Source organism: Aedes albopictus, chromosome 2 (genome assembly GCF_035046485.1).
Source record: "Aedes albopictus strain Foshan chromosome 2, AalbF5, whole genome shotgun sequence".
NCBI lineage: Eukaryota > Metazoa > Arthropoda > Insecta > Diptera > Culicidae > Aedes > Aedes albopictus.
In genome coordinates, this window is record NC_085137.1 from 6187029 (window position 1) to 6208319 (window position 21291).

General features: G+C 37.7%; 1 protein-coding gene across 4 annotated transcripts in view; it reads right to left on the bottom strand.

Annotated features, from left to right (window-relative positions):
• LOC109411674 (cadherin-related tumor suppressor) overlaps window positions 1-21291 on the bottom strand; it is a 360443-nt gene that overhangs the window by 150631 nt on the left and 188521 nt on the right. The window lies entirely within an intron of this gene.

Below are 21291 nucleotides of genomic sequence, written 5' to 3' on the forward strand. Positions count from 1 at the left end.
CCTCCAAACCGGAGCCGAATCGTAGCAACCGTACGTAGTAGGTACGCGGCGAATCCAGAGCATTCAATTTGTTCGCCCGTCGCGCGTCGCCGGTAACTAGATGAAATGTCTCCTTTGCTGCCACTGACAAAAGCACCATCATCGCGCCGCCCGTGCCGGCCGCCTTGCCTTCTGGTGGTGCAGATCTAGTAGTCACTGCGCTTGCTTGCACCCGTTCAATCGCCCCAACAACAACAACAACCGAACCGGCTGGCTGGCTCAGCTACAGCTAGCCGACATGTAATCATAATGTGAGTGTTGTCTACATTCTCGCGTCCGTTGTAAACATTAGGCACATAGATTTCGATGTCCCTCTCAGCTAACGACCGACAAACAGTGCCACTAACTGGGTTCGCAGCCGCAGCAGCTACCGGGGCTGGCCTGCCTGGTAGCGGTCCGCATTCACCAGTGCAACAGTAGTGACCGTGAATTGGGGGGAAATTGATCAGTGTGATGGAGTTTGGTACTCCAGATCCATCCATAGGAAATTGATTTCCTTTTAACCTTTAGTAGCCGAAGGGTTCATATATGACCCCAACATAGAAACAGTTGTATAAATTAACCCATTCGATAAAACAGAATACATACTGTCTTCGGCAAGGTTGTTGCAAATTGAATCCTCTATTAGGGAAAAATGGGAATATTTGTATTTGGGACTTCATTGATAACCTAGGACATCCTGAACACCATGAAATTTGGAAAACGAAATAATTGACACACCAGTTGTTCTAAAAGCTGAACTTGGATGTGGGTTATGTTTATATGTATTCATTTAGCCTTCATCAAGAATATCAAAAGGTGTTTTTCAATCTGGTCAGTTCTAGGTGCTCCAAACTGTCCACACACTTAATTTTGATTACCGAGTTCGGTAATTTTTTGACGAGATTAAAACTGCTGAGCACCGAACTCGTTCAGCAAAAATGCATTGTTTACTTTTTCCATACAATTTTGACAGTCGTTTTACTGAAACTCAGTAAAACCGATTACCGAAACTACCGAGATCGTACTGCTGTTATAATCTCGTCAAAAAAGTATCGAACGGGCAATTCAGAAATAAGTGTGCAAACTATAGTGAAGTCCTTCAAATCTACAAAAATAATTTTATATATTTTCGCCACAAATAATAGCATTGCATTATTTAAACCCAGTAGGTTGGGTTCCGTGAAGCTCTTGACATCTACAATGTCATTTACAGACACTATAGGGATATTCCAGGTCAGCCAAACTACCTTGGAGTTCAGAACTTCAGGTCTACACTCGTAACAGTGGCCATACATATATGTTTATGTTATACTGAGTTACGTTGCATAATCAACCGCGGTTACTGGAGCAATCTGAAGTCTACAAGCTTATTATTAACCTTTGGGACATTCAGGGTCGTCCAAACCAGGGATGCCATATTTACAGATTTATCTGCATTATACAGATTTTTGAGCATCCGTACAGATTTCGTTTGAAATACAGATTTTTGAGCTGAAGGGGCTATTTTATTTTTGTATGGGATACAGATTTTTCACCCAAATTTTGGATGGGATACAGATTTTTGAAATTTGCTATACAGATTTTTCAAAAAATCATCTGGCATCCCTGGTCCAAACTGTTCTATAGTGAAGTCCTTCAAATCTACAAGAAAAGTTTTATGTGTTTTCGCCATAAATAATAGTATTGCATAATGTGTTGGGATCCGTGAAGCTCTTGAAATCTCAAATGTCATTTATAGACACTACAGGGGTATTCCAGGTCAGCCAAACTACCTTGGAGTTCAGGACTTCAGGTCTACACTCGTAACAACAGCCATATCTGCTATACTGAGTAACGTTGCATATTTATCCGGAGCAATCTGAAGTCTACTTGTTTAGTTATAAACCTTTGGGGCATTCAGGTTCGTCCAATTTGTTCTATAATACCGTCCTTCAAATCTACAAGAAAAACTTTATGTGTTTTCACCATAAATAATAGCATAGCATAATCTGTTGAGATCCGTGAAGCTCTTGAAATCTCAAATGTCATTTAGAGACACTATGGGAATTTTCTAGGTCAGCCAAACTATCTTAGAGTTCAGAGCTTCAGGTCTACACTCGTAACATCAGCTATATCTGAAATATTGAGTAACGTTTCATAATCAATCGTGGTGACTAGACCAATCTGAAGTCTACTATACATTATTATGAACCTTTGGGACATTGAGGATCGTCCAAACTATCCTGAAGTTTAGCTCTTGATAGTAACAGTAGTTATTCTCACAATGAACTTTAAACTGTAATCTGTAATTCCCCTGGCGTATCATGAGTCATTTCAAGATAGTTTTGAGATATTCCTGATCAACAACACTACTCCGGAAAGCATAACTTCAGGTCTACACTTGTGATAATAGCTTTTGCCAATACGTTAGGTAGTGTTACATAATCCACTGTACTTACAAAAGCAATAGAGAAACAATAAGCGGTGTTATATATTTTTCCTTGCTGTTTTGAAGCTTAGTTGATAATAACAACTACTGTAACTTTCAGAATATTTACTGGACGTGATAGCTTCTGTTTTGTCATAGATACACATTTTCGAGATCATGTCATTATCATTATATGTTGGGACAAAGGATAAACTCAACATCTCGTTTATCGTTTGTTCGGAAATTTTTATCCGACAATTTTCTTTTCCTAATATCTGAAAACCAATACAGGTATACCTCAATTTAGTGGACCCTGGATTATATAGACTCTCGATTTTATGGTCTTCGATTTCATATAGGGTTAACAGGTATAATATGCCCCCTTAAGGAGAAATGCCAATATATCTAAAACTGGCGCCTTATTCCATCTATTATCCACTGCAAATCGTTGTTCCTAAAGTCAGCGAAGTGTTGCATGCGAACTTTGCCTTTTCAGGGGCGGCTATGGAAGCTTTAAAACGTTTTTCGAAAACGTTCCAAAATTTGCCTTTTCAAAACAAACGGGGCAATACGCCCCATCAAAAGAAAAACGTCCAGCCCCGTGATAAAACTGTCCCAGTGGTTAATTCCACCACATGCTTATCCTATGAGGGTCTTAAATAACACAAGCGAACAGAACTATCTTCGTTTGCAATGAAAGTCAGCATACAAGAGGTTAAATATTACGCCAAAATCCTCGATTTCAGACTTTTTGATATTTTTATTGCTTTTCTGTACCAATCTACTAATGGACCAGCTTGTTGGCAATAATTCTTCAATATTTAAGATTCCCAACCCAATCGATCACGCATGCGAAAAGCGCTTGAATCGCTAGAAAATGAAGGGGGGCGTTTTACCCCGGTGGGGCGCATTATACCCTTTTACCCTACATTTTTGTTGCAGTTTATATCAAGACGACTTCCCAAGTATGTAGCATTTTGATAACTAATTAGTCTTGTAGAGGTTTTGAGAACCGTCATAAAACCTTTTTTTTACTTATTCGTTTATTTGGAAGGCTCGGGCGCCACATGGGTCATAAAACCTTATATCTCTTATTTTGGTTTTATTATGGTTATAGGAACTTCTTCTAGTATATTTGAATAAAACATGTCACTTGGGTTATAATGCACGGGCTTTCAGCCTTTTGGCACTCGGAGCATTTCATATCAATACATTGTTTTATGGAACACCTCCTTTTTCATTACACCAATCAATTTAGCCTTGAAAATGTTTGTCAATTCTCAGGTCACTTGACAGATCACACACAAGCAATACAAAGACAAAATAGTCCTGTTCAACGACGCAGGTTGAACTTGCTCGAAGTTGCTGCATCTTGCTCTTACCCATTTGTCATCAAACGGGTAAGAGCGGGATGCAGTAACTTCGAGCAAGTTCAACCTACGTCGTTGAACAGGACTAATGTGTCTTCTAATTTAGCGACCTTGCTGCCGTCCTCTTTTTGCTCATCTTACATCGGTCATGTAAATCTTTCAGTGACCTAAAAGCTGTCAAAAAATTTTGAGGTTAGATTTTTTCGTGTAATGAAGAATAGCGCCAAATCATACCTCATGACAAACTTAGTTTTATATATTTATACTTTAATCGCATACTTCCCTTTCATAAATATCTCTCGCTCTGTCGATGGGTATATGATTGGATGATTTTTTAGCGATATTTGTTACAGATCCCTTAGCAATGACAATATCTTCGGTGGATGCATGCAAACTTCCCAGTCGTCAGACTGTGCCTCAAAATATTTCCAACTAACTTCTTTCAAGTTTTTTATGACTTCCTCACCGAGAATTGCTATATATTCCTGAAGTTTTTGGTTGATGCCTTGTACAATCTTGGCGTATACTCAGCTGATTAAATTCCCAATTTGTTGTAAATTCCATGAAAAGGTCAATGTAATGCTCCGGCAGATTACTGACAAAATGTGTGATAAATTATTTCCAGTGCTTTCGTGGAAAAATCAGAGCTAGTTTGTCTAGGCTCCACGATTTCAACGCCCCAACTGGTATGTTCCCAAGGATGTATTTCTGGAAGCATCTCTGAAGGAACCGCTTGAGCGTTTTCTCTGAAGGAACTACTGAAACAACTTGCTGAAATTTTTGAAGTAATTCTGAAAATATCGAAGAAGTCTATAAATATATTTATTTCCGAAAGTATCGCAGAAAAACATTCAGAAGAAGTTGAAAAAAAAATTGAAGTCAATTCTAAATGAATTCCTGAAAGAGTTTCTGAAAAAAAACAGAAGCATTTCAAGAATCCGTAGATGGATTTTCTGACGAAATTTCAGCTGGAAACCCCTGCTGGAATACCTAACAAAACCTCTTGAAATATTTTTAGAAATAAATCCAGAAGAAATCCCCTAATAAAAATCCTAATCAATTTTCAATGAATTTCTGGAGGAATCCATAGAGAATTACTGGAAAAGAAATGTCTTGAAGAAATATCTAAAGGAATTTCAGGAAACCATGGGAATTTTCTTGATGATCTCTTGTAGCGGAGAAAATTCTTTGGAAAGCTTCTGAGAAAATTTTGAAGAGTTCTGAAATTCTGATTCTTAATGTATTCGTGAAACATTTTCTAAAAAAAATCCATGGAGTATCTTTGAAAAATTTCTGGAGTAATCTATATCTATCTATTCCCAGATGCAAGATTTTCTGAAAGGAATTCTCGAAGTATTTTCTAAAGGTATTCATGCAACATTTTTGGGTACGTGTAAGACCAAGTGCAAGACTTTGTTAAGGAGCTCTTGGCGTAATTTCTGGAGGACATTCTAAAGTCGAAAGGAATTCCTAGGAAGTATTCTGAAAGGACTGACTTTCTTTAGGATATCCTGGATGATTTTAAAGTAAATCTTCGAGAAGTTTTCAAAGGAGTCCTTGAACGAATTTCTTTAAGAATCTCTTAGAGATTTTTTCAGAACTTGTGAAAGATATTTTAAATGAATCCTAGGAGGGATTTCAGCAAGGTTCCATGAAAGAATTACCGAAAAATCTGAGGAACCTTTCCAAAGTAATCTTTGGAGATATTTGTAAAGAAATCTCTGGAGGACAATCTTAAGATATTTCTGAAGAAATTAGTGGAAGAATTTGAAATGAAAACCATGGGAGTTTTTCTGAAAGAATCTCATGAAAAATTTGTGATGGGGAGTTTCTATAGGAATCCATGCAGAAAATTTCCGAATGGATCTCAAATTTTTTTTTTTCTATAGAAATCCAAGGAAGAATTTCTGACAGAAAATAAGATTTAAAAAAAATCCCTGGAGCAATTTCCAAAGTAGCCCCACAGAAAGTTTTCTTTAGAAGATTGATTGAGAGAATTCTCGAAAGATTTTCCGAAGGATTCTTCTGAAAAATATAATCTAAAAAAGACCTGAAAAAATAGGATTTTCTAAAGAAATCGCTGGAGGAATTTCTGCAGAAACTTGTACATGTACACACCTTTCTTGCACAACTCTTTGTGAAACTTCTGGAGAAATTCCTAGTGGAATTTATGTAGAAATTGGAAGTTGCTGTGGGAATTTCTGGGGAAATCCTTGAAAGAACCTCAGAAGTAACCCCAGTACAAATGTTTGAAGAAACTTTTGAAACATTTTCTGAAAAACTCTGGAATAATTTCTGAAGGCATCGCTGAAAAAGTTTTCGAAAGATTTTTTTTAAATTTTTTTTAGCAGTATTTCTGAAGAAATTTTTGATAGATTTTCTAACGGAATCTCCAATAGATTCTCCAAACGAATGCCTAGAGAAATTTCTGCATAAATATCCAGAGGAGTAATCTCTGGGCGAATTTCTCAAACAATCTCTGAAATCATTTATGAAAAATCGTGGAGGAATTGGTGAAGCAATTCATACATGATTTCGGTACAGAATTCTTCGTTGCACTTCTAAAGGAGCACATGGAAGATTTTCTGAAACAATCTGTGAAGTGATGATTTGGGCAGTTTTCTTCGTAGACCGTTGTAATAAAGTTGAAAATTCTGGGTTTGCTTTCTTTTATTTAACACAGGCAAAATTACAACAAAAGACGACCGATCAGATGGCGATACAAACATTCACTACTCGAACAGAAAGATCGTTCGGCAAAAACAGCAAAACCAATATCCACGTTCCATTAAATACTTGTGACGAGTCTCTCAATTTCCGAAGGAACCCCTTGAGGAATTTGTGGAAGGATCTCTAGATAAAATGTTTGGAAGATTAACCGTAGGAGCTTCTGAGAGAATTTCAGGAAGACTGCTTTGAATAATCTCAGCAAAAATTCCGTAGAAGAATTCTTGACGGAATTACAGTAAGAATTTCTGAAGGAGTTCTAGGCGAAATTGCTGGAAGAAACACAGTAGTAATGGCTGAAGAAATTCCAACTGGAATTCCAGAAGTAAGGCCGAGAGGAGTTTCTGGAGGGATTTTATGAGGATGAATAACGTCTCTGAAGGAACTTCTACCGGAATCCCCGTAGGAACTTATGGAAGAATCTGAGGAAGGTTTTCGTGAATAATTTTAGCAGGAGCAGGAGCAGCTGCTTGAGAAATCTCTACGGGAATTTCTATAGAAACTATATCAGGAACAGGAATGCAGTGAAGAGAAGTTGCCTTTAAACAAAATACCTGGAGGATTTTTTTTTTATTTCTGGAAAAATTGATAGTAATCTGTGAAGAGTCCCTGAAGGAATAATATGATGAATTACTAAAGGAATCCCAGGAAGATGGCATTGAATAATCCCAGCCAGAATTCCTGAAGACAACCCAATAGAAACATCTAGAGAATCCATAGAAGAATTCCTAAATTTCTAAAGAAATCCTAGGGGGACTTTTTGGAGGAATCTCTAAAAGAATTTATAGGGAAACCTCATCAGGAATGCCTGGAGGAGTACCTCACTGGAAGAATTGTTAGAGCTTTTATGAAGTCTCTGTAGGAGGAGGAAGAGAGAAGACCCGGGAAGTTTGCCCGGAAGAATTGCAGCACGAATACCAGGAGAAATTCCTAGAGGGAATCCCTAGAAGAATTCCTTGAGGTACCACAAATAGAAATTTTGGAGAAATTGCTTGTAGAATTTCATCTGGAATTCCCAGCCAAGAGTATTTTCCTGAGGACCCGACCAGAAACACATAACAAGATCATAACAAAATTATGACAACTGTTGTTCAAAATAACAATAGTTGATGTAATTCTGCTATAAGGATTTTTAAATGTAAAAATCCATAACAAAATTATATTAACATTTGTTATAATTTCAGTAACAAAACTTGTTTTATTTATTCAAACAGATGGACTTTAAGATAATTGCCTCTAACATAATTTCGTAACACGTTTATTGCAATCTTTGCAATATTTTGTTACAAAATTATTTCAGAATTCAAAAGATGTTTTTGTATTGTCTTGTAAAAGATTGATATTTTTTGTTATTTTGATCACTCGCCAAGAGATTTAAAACAAAACTTGTAACACATTTGTTCTGAAACAGTGAAGAGAATTATCAGATAAAAGAGGCACAAAACAAAAGGCGCAGCGATAACTTTTTATCCCAACTGGTAACAGATGATCCCGAAAATTTTTGTTGCAGACAAAACGGAAGCTGAATTTGTTGCGTACTTTTCAACTCGTGAATATTCAATTATTACCATCCCAAAATCGAAACTTTTTGATGATGCATCTCCAGCAGCGTTGCAGTGTTTACCGACTCGAAGTTACCGCTCGAAAATCACAATGTAAGGACTAAAAATCTCTAAACTCGTGCTGCATGATCTTTATCCCATTTTTTCAAGTTGGGACAAATCTATGTCGCATTGGGTAGAATGTCGCAACAAATTCTGGTTGCGACATTGTCGTTATTGTTGCGCGATGGTTGAATTTTGATTCACTGTTCTGAAATATATAACAGAACTTGTTATAATTTTGTTGTGATTTCGCCAGTTTATTCTAACAAAATTTGATATAATCTTGCTATGGTTATATCTCAACTTGTTATATTTCTGTTTTAATTGGAACGAGTTTTGTAAGAATTTTTGTTATTTTAGCTGCTAACGGTACATGTTTTATAACAACCGTTGTTACAAAAATCATTGTAGCTAAATAACACCTGCAATAATTTTGTTTTTCTAATTTAGTCGGGGAATCTCATGAGCAATTTCTGGAAGAATCGCTGGATAAAATCTTTGGAAGAATTCCAGGGTAAGTTGTTGGAGAAATCTCTAGATGTATCACATTAAGGAAGTTCTGGAAGAATCCAACGTAGACTCATTTTTGGCCATCTCAGACGTTTCCCTTCTTCCCCCTCGTAGAGTCTTGTTCTTACAAAATTTTCAAAATTTGTATGGACCGTAGACTTTGGCCAGAAACCACCCTTACTCTTATAAGAGTTTACGTAGTTTATGCGCAGACCCTAGGTATCGCAGTTAGAATTTTAGGTGGAGTCATAGGAGAAATGTCTTGAAGAACCGTACAACGAATTGCTTGAAAGTTCCCTAGTTCCTCTTTTGGAGTTTCAGTAGTTTTATCACTAGTAATCTTAGAAATTTGCCCAGAAAGTTCTATTGAAGATTTTTACTAGTGTTTCTGTCATTTGAATATTGTATTGTATTCTCTGGGGTAAGAGTTCGAAACTTAGACCATGCTCGTGGAGGACCTACAGACACTTGAAGTATTCGAGTAACACGTATTTGGCAGTATATGGGGAGAACGATGTGTGGCAACAAAGGATGAACCACGAGCTCGCTGCATTTTTCGGCGAACTCAATAGCAAATGCCGGAAGTATACGGTGGGCAAGGTACGTTGCAAGAATGCCGGGAAAACACCATGGAAAGTTAGTTAGCTGGCACAATGAAGCGTGGAATCTAGCGTGATATGGCGAGCCTTTGCAACCGTTTATGTCTTAAACCGTAATAATGGATCACGTTAAGAGCAACTCACTGACATGCTGCACGGTTTGGGTAAAAAATTACCCTAATGCGCAAGGAGGGTTAAGGGTTAGCGACCTTTTCAGAATAAAGATTCACTAAGATTATTCACATGAATTATTGGAAGTTCTACGATTCCAAAGGCTACGCAGCCTTTTAATTTGAGAAAACGAGGTTTAATATTTGCTCAACGTTTTGATATTGGAGTTTTGTGCATCTTCAGGGATATCCAATTTCTCGTTTTTTTTTTAGTTTTAGATTAGTTACCCCTCATGACACAAAACCCCAGTGTTGAAACGTCGGGCAAATATTGAACCTCATTTTCCCAAATTAAAAGACTGCGTAGCCGTTTAAATCGTAGATCGAAACTCTCAGTCGATCTGCCAAAAGATTATTGGAAGAGTTCTTGAAAAGTATATAGACGAACTTGTTTTAAGTTAAACTTGATATATCAAGTATTATTCATGACAAAGGTACTATAGGAAACTATTCAAAATTTTACTGAAATCGGATTCTGAAGAAAGAAAAAAAGTTAAATATATAGGTTCGATTCCCGGGTGGCTAAGAAACTTTTTGTAATGGAAATTTCGTTGACTTTCTTGGGCGTAGAGTATTTTAGTTACTGCCACACAATATACACATGCAAAATGATCATTGGCAGGGAACCTGGCAAACCAAGCAGGTGCCAAAAAAACTGCTGCTGGACGTAGATCAGTGACAACTAAAGCAACAACCTTAGATGATTCCGAGGATACACGAGTAAAGGCGGACTAGGTATGTACAGCGGAAATGTGAAAGCGAATGTAAGAAAATCCGGAAAGATACACGGGTTAGATTACCCTTAATCAATGAATGAGATTACGCACGAACTGTATCATTATTTCTACTTAGAAGAATAACTAAACTTCCACGGGTGCCTCAAGTGTTGCAATGACGGTTAAGCACGCCGTACCTTCATCACCCGCTGCATGCGACAGCACTAATTTAGTGGTGCCTTTAGCGTGCTCGGCAAAGTTCCATCATGCCGCTCAAAGTGTTGCCACATATAGTGGCTGGTTTGCTAAACCCGATTATCTGACTGGTGGGGCATGGAAGCCTAGGCTTCAACTGCTAATGCAATCAGAGATTATCCATTTGACCCACAGTTAATAACTGTGGAAGTGGTCATATTTAGAATACTTGAGAAACGGGATTTGTTCCAGTTGGAACATTACGTCAAAAGAAGATGAAGAAGGAACACCTTGCTGAACAGATGGAACAGTCTCACTAGCACGGGACGTGCAGGATTTTCGAAAGCTATCAAACCAACCTCAAAGCACGGTGTATCTCCAACCATGACTGTTTCTCCATGATGCAAGCCCGTGCGAGCGCGATCTCCTGCCGGATCAGCCGCACATATTGCTAATTTATTGCACACCGATGACGGCAGTCAGCAGTGGCGGCGGCTGCGACGAAGATCAGGACCACTTTTGAGACGATCAAGAGACTAACGAAGCCAAAAGCCGCCCGCCGCCCGTCCAGGACGCGAGACGTAGACTTAGAAGTTCTATCGTTACTTCTACGGTCGTCGTCGACAGTTTCCAATAGAATAAATATGAAATAAGTTTATTGGTGCCGATATTTATTTTTATACGGCCATAGAAAAGCTCAATATTTATTTTATCTGCCGGATTTTTTCGCTCTTTGCTGTTATTTTTCCATCGACGACGACGCCGACGTATTAGATCTCGTTCCGATTCCGTCGAATAATGGATTTTGACGGTTTTCGTCCCGGATTGGAGGGATTGGAGTTTGGTTTGGCGTTTGGCGCTGTTATTTTTCTTATCCATTTCGAAAATAATAAGAATGGTGAAACGGCCACGATTGCGACGATTGAACTGGTTGCGAGAGTAGAGGGTACACAGAAGTGGGAGACCGTCGTCGTCGTGATAGAGCGTGTGTCGCGATTCTTATGGCCGTGGGTGGGGGAGGGAAACCCGAGGGAACGTGTTTATAAAAGCAAGTATGTATGTATATGGCAGAAGAAATATTATAAAAGCTCGTTATGGATCTACGTAGCATTTCGGTCGGTTCCACTTCGCTCGCATGCATGGCGTGGAGGAGAATGAAACTTGAGCCTTTTTCAAACCACTCGGAAGACGCTGTGGAATGCCCGAGCTGGTTTTGTCCCGGGAGAAAAAGTAGAAAATATTAAAAGCGAGAGATAATGATAATGGCGTTGTCCGCTGGTGTTATATATGAGAATCATAACAATAAACGTAAAAAATAAGAAAAACGACCGTGATATAGAGAAACGCTTCATGTAATTAAGATTAGGATTGTACCGTCGTCGTCGTTCTCCGTATGCCTCTCAATTTCTGATTCGCTTCATTTTATTTCCCGAGAAACGAACGACCCAGATGACAGATTTTCAGTTCCATCCCGTCCCGTCCCGGGCGAACCGACGCAAATCCGAAATGGACCGTTTGAATTGGAGTACCACGTGCTTCGGTACAAAAGTGTTCTTCATGTACTGGCTCCGCGTCCGCCGTCGCTGGTTTCTCCTAGCCGGCAGCCGCCAATTTCATAATCGACGACTGCTGTGAATTTAATTTAACCAAAACGCAATTGTATCTGGCCGCTGGTTTTTATACGGTTTATTTTGCCCTCTTGAGTTGTGCGGTGCTCTTCGGGTACTTCGCCGATCGCATTGCTACTATGTACCACAGTTAGCTAGCTTCTTCCAGTTCCAGTTACCAATCACCAATCAACTACGTCAATGCTGAAGGTATGTCGAGATTCAGATCGGCGAGTCGGCAGTTTATGAAAGAAGAAGAGGTGCAGATTTAACTCACTGTTTTCACGTCAATTAATCAATCATGATATCATTCCGTATTGCTTTCAACTCAAGTTAGAGGGGAATGTCTTGGGCGGCACTTATGGAATCAATTTAGCTCAGTCGGTCCATGTGCAATTATTGCTAAGGGCGTTTAGGTTTAATATTATTTTAATCGGCTTTATAGTAGAGAACTTCTTCTGAAAATTCTCCAGGAATGCTTTCTGGGAATTGCTGCAGAAATTTCATCTGGAGTTCATACAGAAACTCAATCTGGGGGTTCCTCCAGGAAGAAACTCCTGAAAGTTTTCAAAAAGCAACTCTTTGAGGATTCCCAGATGAAATATTCTCATAAAAAAGAATGAATCTCATAAGTCACGTCAAAAAGAGCATCCGAATTAATATTAAAAAGAGCTCTTGGGGAATTTCTGCAAGACATTCTTGGAAGAATCCCAAAAGAAACTCCTGGAGCATTCGCAGAACGAACGCATAGAGGAATCCCAGAAAGAAATCTTGCCGAAATTCCAAAGATAAATCTGGAAGAAAATCAACAGTAGCTATTGGTGGAATCCACTATCACTGTTGTTCCTGAATTCCCAGATGAAATCCTCTGGGGATCCCTCCAAAAGCTCCTTACGGAGGTTGGAGGTTATTCCAAACATTCCATCTTGGGATGCCTCCAGGTTTCTTCCTAGTAGCTTTATAATAGGAACACCTGAATATTTCACAGAAGGAACTTCTAGATTCTTATAAAGAATTGCAGAACTTCTGTTAGAATCTCACAATCTCTTGGAGGATTCTCACAAGGAACTCTTGGAGGATTCCTAGAGAAGATTTTAGAGAAAACCTGCAAGAAATTCTGAAGATGAAACTGAATGGAAGTTATGGAATGGAATAGCAGAAGTTCTAGATGTAATCCGTGGATGCATTTATGGATAGATTCTTAGATAAAATTCTCTCCCTCTGGGGATTCCTCCAAAAACTTCGTTTGGGAATTTCTCCAGGAAGAAACTCCTAACATATTTCAAAATACAACTCATGGATAATTCCTAGTGGAACCTTTGAAAGATTTTTTAGAAGACATAAACGCCAGAAAGATTGTCATAAGGAATTCCAGAAAGAACATATGGATGTACCTTAAAAAGAACTCTTGGAGGATTCTCAGAATAAAGATTCTAATAAGGCACTATAGAAAGAACATCCGAAAAAATGTTATAAAGAGCTTTTGTGAATTCAAGAAATTCTGGAAAAAAAATCCATAAGTAACTCCTGGGAGATTTGCAGAAGGACCTCTTACAAATAAATCTTGTAGTTATTTCGAAGATATCGATGTTGTGCATGAATACCCAGATGGAATCCTCTGAGGATCCCTTCAAAAGCTCCTTTTTGGGAGAACTCCAAAAACTGCATCTTAGGATGCCTCCAGGTTATTTCCTAATAACATACAAAAAGGAACACCTGAAGAATTCACAGAAGGAACTTCTAGATTCTCATAAAGACTTGCATAACTTCTGTAGGAATCTTAAAAAGAAATTTCGGAGGATTCCCACAAGGAACTCCTGGAGGATTCCTAGATTGAACTTTAGAAGAATCCTGAGAAAAATTCTGAATATGAAACTGGATGGAATCCAGCAGATGCTCTTGATTTAATCCAGGAATGTAGTCATGGATGAATTCTCAGATAGAATCCTTTCCCTCTAAGGATTTGAGCATGAGCATGAGCATGAGCATTAGCATAGATGACTGTACAATTCGTAGTTGCTACTCCGTGATTGACCAGAACAATCGAAATTGCACAAGGAAGCAACAAACGGAGCTTGGGGTTAGCTACCGCTCTCAATGTGCACAGTTCGAGAATTCCAAACTTTATGAAGTCAATAATGGCGCCGGCCACGTCCTTACGGTCATCGAGGAAGGGAAGGAATGTTAGTGTGACGTACGTTGCTACTAGAGACCGAGATCACCTCATCTTCTCCACGCCTGTCACGGGAAGGAGTTTTTGTTAGTCGGGAGGGGGAAAAGTCACATGATCTGGATTCACTTTGGTAAGTAATGTGATTTATGCAACCTATTTGAATCAGAACGTGTATTCATCTATATATATAAAAATGAGTTTTAGCTTCCTTTGAGGCAACAAAAGTCTCAAACGGGTGTACCGATCAGCATGAATCTTTCACGGTTCGATTCGTATTCGTGGTGGCTGTGTTTATATCTACAAAAAGTTACGAAAATCAACTAGAAAAGTAAGAAAATTCATAAAGTACAGATTTTTCATGAGCTGGGAAGGAAATCAACACGATGGAAATAAAACCAATCTAGAGTGCGGTGCTATTTTCAGCTCAATAGTTGTCAAACCATTACAAGACGGCAAGGCAAAGTTTGCCGGGACAGCTAGTTTTAAATAAAATATTACACATATCGACACCGAAGATGACGAACCATTCAAATTTTTGTGTTAATGCAAAAAATGAAAGAAAAATATTTATTATCAACTTAAAGTGCATTGGGAACTAGCGCCGACACATGACGTGACGAACTTTTCAATATTTGTTAAATAAATACACAAAAACCAGAGCAAAATTGTATACATCATATAGCAATAATTATTATGATAGAATGGAACGAGCTCACCGATAAACATCCATCCAAGTGTCAAGTGCGTATGTGCTGCAGCATCTTCCACTAACTTCTCCCAAATCACATTGAACCGCTCCAACTACACACGGGTACGACGATGAGCACAATCAAATCGCCGACGACGAATTTGACCGCGTCGATTTTATTCTTTCTCGTTCACACTGCAGCGTGATGGGAAGCGTAAAATTGGGAACCGACTCCGCACACTGAATTCGACCGCTTCGATTTTATTCTTTCTCGTTCACACTGCGCGATGGGAAGCGAAAAATCCGGAACCGACTCGACCCACGACGCGTCCACCGCACACTCAGAATCCTTTCCCTCTAGGGATTTTTCCAAAAACTTCCTATGGGAATTCCTCCAGGAAGAAACTTCTACAATATTATAAAAAGCAACTCCTGGGGGATTCCCAGAAGGAACTTTCGAAAAAAAAAATTAGAAAAAAAACGCCGGAAATATTTTTATAAGGAACTCCGGATCCGGAGCGAACTTCTTGATGAACCTCAATAAGAACTCTTAGAGGATGCGCAGCAGGAAATATTGGAGGAAATCCGAAGACGAGTCTGGATGGAATCGAGTGGAAGCTCTTGGTGGAATCCAAGGACGTAGTCATGTATGAATCCAAGAACGAAGTATGGAAAATTCTTCTGGGGATGTCTCCAAAATTTTTAGTTGGGGATTCATCTAGGAAGAAACTCCCGAAAAATATACAATAAAAAACATTTCATAAATTCCTAGAAGAAACTTCTGGAAGATTCTTATAATAACTCCTGAAAGATTCTCACAAGGAACTCCATAAAGAACTTTTAGATGAATCTTTAAAAGAACTCTTGGAGGATTCCTAGAAGAAACATCTAGAGAATTTTCATAATGAGCTTTATAGGGTTCTCAGAAGGAACTTTTAGAGGAATCCCAGATGAAAATCTTTTGAGAAATTCCAAAAGAAAGTCTGGAAATAATTCAATAGAAACTCACGGTAGAATCCAAGAATGAAGTCATAGATGAAACTCCCAGATAGAACCCTCCGGTGATGCTTTCAAAAACTCCTTATGTAGATTCTTCCGGTAAGAAACTCCTGAAAGATTTCGAAAAGGATCTCCAGAAGAGTGTCCAGAATGAACTTGGAAATGATTCTTAGAAAAAAAAGGATCTCCAGAAGAGTGTCCAGAATGAACTTGGAAATGATCCTTAGAAAAAAAAATCCTGAAAGATTGTCATACGGAATTTCTAAAAGGACTCCTGGAAAAATGCGGAAAAGAACAAAAGTTACCTCCTGTAGAATTTTTATAAAGAACTCCTGAAGGATGAACACTTAAAGAATTCCCAAAAGGAACTCTTAAAAGAATTCCAGCCGAATATCTTGAAGTAATTTCAAAAATAAATCTGGATGGAATCCAGCAGATACTCTTGGTGAAATCCAAGAACGAAGCATTCCCAGATGGAATTCCAGAAAAAAAATTCTTCAGGAATCCTGGACAAATTACTGGACGAATTTAAGTAGGACTTCCTGCAATAATACCAAAAGGAGCACTTTGAAGAAAAAAATTTCAATCCATGCTCTCATTTTAGGCAGGAAAATAGCAAAATTGAATCACCATTCCAGGTGATCTACCCACGTTACGGGATTCTCAGAAGAAATATTCTCATAATAAAGAAAGGTTCTCATATGAAAGAACATCAAAAAAAAATATTAAGAAGAGCTCTTAGAGGAATCAGGAATCCCAGAAAGAAATGTTGTAGACATTTCAAAGACATGTCTGGAAAAGACCTAACAGTAGCTTTTATTGGAATCCAACATCACGCATGAATTCGCAGATGGAATCCTCTGAGGATCCCTCAAAAAGCTCCGTCTGGGAGTACTTCCAAAAACTCCATCGTGGGATGCTTCCAGGAAGAAACTCCTGAAAGAATTCAAAAGTCCTGAAGGGCACACAGAAGGTACTCCAGAACTTCCGTAGGAATCTCAAAAATAATTCTTAGAGGACTCCCATAATGAACTCCAGGAGTCAACCCAGAAGGAATTCTTGGAGAATTTCAAAAGGTACAGGGGATGGCCAAAATGTTTGGGATAGGCAACTTTTTTTCTCCCAGAAAAAAAATCAACATGCTGTAACTTTTCATACAGTGCATCAGAAAATCTCAAATTTTGACTGTTTGTCAACCTATTATATGTTGGTACAAATTTGGGCTCGATTGATTAATTTTTCGCAAAGTTAGAACCGTTTGCGTAAAACACTATTTTTTAGACAACTATTTTTTGAACTGTCATATCTCGGAAACCAGTGAACCGAATTGAATGAATTTTTTAACGTTTATCATCAATATATTGATACTTAATACGACGTTATAAAATGTAATATTTTCTCACGGCAAATTAAGTTATACCGGGTTGAAATTTTTACCCATATAGAGGAAAATAAGTCAAATTTACAATACCACACAAAAATTATAAAATGTTTTCTTCCTTCAATCTAAATAGTCTCTAATATATCTGATTAGAGATAATTTGAGAACAGAAGTGGAAAATCTTTGGATATCAACACTAAAATTTATTGACATTGATGTTAAAAAATTACATTTTTTCGAGAAAAATCCAAAAAGTGTCAATCCATGATAACTTTTTTCAACGTTTAAAAAGTACCTATGCTTTAATAGTTTTTGAAGCATTTACATATTGTTAGTGTACGTTCAAAATTTCATTCAATTCGGTTCACTGGTTTCCGAGATATTACAGCTCAATAATGAGTTGTCTAAAAAAAGGTGTTTTACCCGAACGGTTCTAACTTTGCGAAATATTATTCAATCGAGCCCAAATTTGTACCAATGATGCACATATAATATGTTGACAAACAGTCAAAATTTGAGATTTTTTGACGCGCTCTATGAAAAGTTATAGCATGTTAAACTTTTTTGTGAGAGAAAAAAAAGTTGCCTATCCCAAACATTTTGGCCATCCCCTGTAATTTTAAAGGAAACCTGGGAGAAATTTCAAAGATGAAATCGGATAGAATCCAGTAGAAGCTGTTGGTGTAATTCAGGAATAGATAAACTCCCATATAAAATCCTCTTCCTCTGAGGATTCATCCAAAAATTCCATCTCGGAATCGCTCCAGAAAGAACTCCTGATTTTTTTTCCAAAAACAACTTCCCATTCGGATAGTTTTTTTTGTAAAAAAAACCAGAAGAGATTCTTAAAAGGAACTCCAGGATGAGCCTTATAAAGAGCTGTAGGAGGATTCCCAGCAGGAAATATTGGAGAAATTCTGAAGATGAAACTGGATGGAATCCAGCAGAAGCTCATGGTGTAACCCTGGAATGTAGTCATGGATGAAATCCCAGATAGAATCCTCTCGCTCTAGGGGCTCTTCCAAAAACTTCATCTGGGAATTTCTCCAGTAAGAAACTCCTGAAATATTTAAAAAAAAAACAACTCCTTTTGGAAGATTCTTAGAAAAAACGCTGGATAGATTATCATAAGAAACTCCGGCTATAAACTCTAGATGAGCCTTAAAAAGAGGTCTTAGAGGATTCCCAGCAGGAAATCTTGGAGAAATTCCAAAGACGGGTCTGGAAGGAATCCAGCAGATCCTCTTGGCGGAATCAAAGACTGAATAAATGTTTCAATTTCATAATGGACTCCTCTAAGGATTCCTTCTAGGAATTTCTCCAGGAAAGATTAAAATAAAGAAGCTTTTGGAAGATTCTTATATAAAATCCTGAAATATTTTCAAAAGAAACGGTGAGAGACGAACCAGTCTGGCTGAAAGTCTCTATAATAAAGACAAATCAATCAATCAATCGTAAGAAACTCCAGAAAAAACTTCTAGAGGAATCTTTAAAAGAACTCCTGGAGGATTCCCAGAAGAAACTTCTGGAGGATATCCATAATGAGCTCTTTGAGGGTTCCCAGAAGAAACTCTTAGAGGAATTTCAGAAGAAATTCATAGAGAAATTGCAAGAGAATCTGGATTACGGTAGAATCCAAGAACCAAGTCATAGATGAATTTCTGTAAGATTATGTAAGATTTCTGTAGAATGCTTCAGAGATTCCTTCAAAAACTCCATATGAGGATTCTTCCGAAAAGGAAAAATCCAGAAAGATTTCAAATAAGAATTCCAGGGGATTCCCACAATGAACTTCTTAATCATTCTCAGAAAAAATAAAACATGAGAGATTCTCCAAAAAGAACTTCTGGAGAAATTCAAAAATGAGCAATAATGAGCTCCTAGAATATCGAAACTCTTGTAGGATTTCCAGAATGAACTTTTGAAGATTCCAGAGGGAGCTCTTAGAAGAATTCCAGCCGAAAATCTTGGAGATATTTCAAAGATGAATCTGGATGGAATCCAGTAGATACTCTTTGTGGAAACTACGAACGAAGTAATGAATGAATTACCATATGGAATTCCAGAAGATATTCCAAAAGGAATCGTAGGAGGAACTCCTGGATGAACTCCTTGACGAATCCGAGTAGGACTTCGGGCAAGAATACCAAAAGGAGCTCTTTGAAAAATTTCAGAAGAATCTTCTGAATGATGGAGTCCCAGAACATTTAAAGGAGTCCCCGGGAAGAACTTCTGGAGGAATTATTGGTGTTAGCGTAGAAAAATCTTCTATTACCTGAAGGAATCTTAAAAGAACGAATTCGAGATGAACCAACCGAGGGCTGAAAATCTCTATAATGAAGAAAATAATAATAATAATAATAAGGAAGTGTGTGAGAAACTCAAAGAAAACTCATGAACCAATTTTTGATGAAACTCCTGATGAATTCTCCGTAGAAACTAATGCATGATTTTTTTCAAAGAGAAATGTGTGGGAATTCGAGAAGAAACCTTTGTAGAAGACTTAAAAGAAACTTCTCAAGTAATTTCATTAGAAAGCCAGGAAAAATCGTACAAGATTACCTAGAAGAATCCTAATAATCTTCTAGGAGGAATCCCAGAGGCAGGAGACAAGAGAAGAATAGCATGGGATTAAGTAAATTTGTTTCAAAAGATACTCCCCAAGGAATCCCTATCAAAACTCTAGGTGTAATCGTAGGTACATTCTTCCAGAAGAAAACCTTGGAGTGGTTAATCCCAAAAACAAAATCTTAAGGAACCCCCTAAGAATGCCTTAGAGTAATCCCATTAAATTTCGAGAAGATTTCCTTGAAGAAGTTTTTACAGGAATTGTAGTAGTAACCCCGGAAGAAACGTATGGATGAAATTCAGGAAACTCCGACAGTTATACTTGAGAGAAATAAGGTAACACGTGGATATGTCTTTGAAACGCCAATCAAGTTTTTGCTGAAAACACTTTATGAATTTTCAAAGAAAAAAGCAATAACAGGAAACCTCCCATCCCCTATACCGGATAAAATTGTTAATTTTCATACCAAAATTGTAATATTCAATTCAATATTATCCAAATCATTGATGCATATTGTGTGAGCCTTAGGATTACATCTTTCAACTCCTGCAGTAGTTATATCTCCGTTTTTCCCCCATTCAAAGAAAACAACATTAAAAATTTCACGTTTCTTTTGTAGATAATTGAACATGTCATCAGGCCAAACATGTCTAAAGGTCCAATCTGCAGAAGAGAGACTCTCTTTGGTTTCCCTCTCTTTCGTTAATATCTCAGCTGTTTCTTTGAATTATGATTGTCTCCTTGCATTGAACGATGGTCAAAACAATCGTCTTTTGATTTGTACTGCAAAAATAGTTGAAAAGTGTGCCATTACATTGCAATAATTGAAAGAGAAATTGAACAAAGAGAGCCTCTCAAATGCAGATAGGACCTATTGAATTGTTTGGCCTGATATCTCATCAACGCATTGAAGGATTTCCAAAAATTTTGCCTGAAAGTAATTGTATAAATCAAATCTAAAACGAAGAGACGCAAATTGCGTATAATTTGAAACAAAAAAGTTAATGGAAAAAAATGTACTTTTGGGTCTATCCCACTATAATTCTTGAAATTTCTTGCGCTATTCGAATGTCCTACAAAGTTGGTGTCCTCGGCAAAGTTTCTCAAAATAGGTAGAAAAATTTTCTAGAACATTGCTTTAAGCTATCTTGAAAACTAAAAAAAATATTTTGGAGGACCACCCTATTCTTGTGGTGCATTAAATTATGGCCCATTTTATTAGTAGCAATATTGTCGAAGACACGTAACTTCTTAAACATCATCTTCATGGAATGAGTGTAATCAGTTTCGTACCTTTTAATTCCGCCCTATGTTGCTTATCCTTTGACAGATACGCGTATTTCGACTACCACTTGTAATCTTCCTCAGTGTCAGTTATCCACTCCAGCTTTTCAAAAAATCATATAAAACAACGAAGTAGAAAGACCCCTTTGAGGAAATTCCAAAAGATCAATTGGAAGAACCACATGAGATTTTGCAAAGGAATCCCAAAAAAATAGGGTCATTTTTTACTCAAACCAACTGTCAACGTGATGCAAAGCGAAAGTTAAAGAAT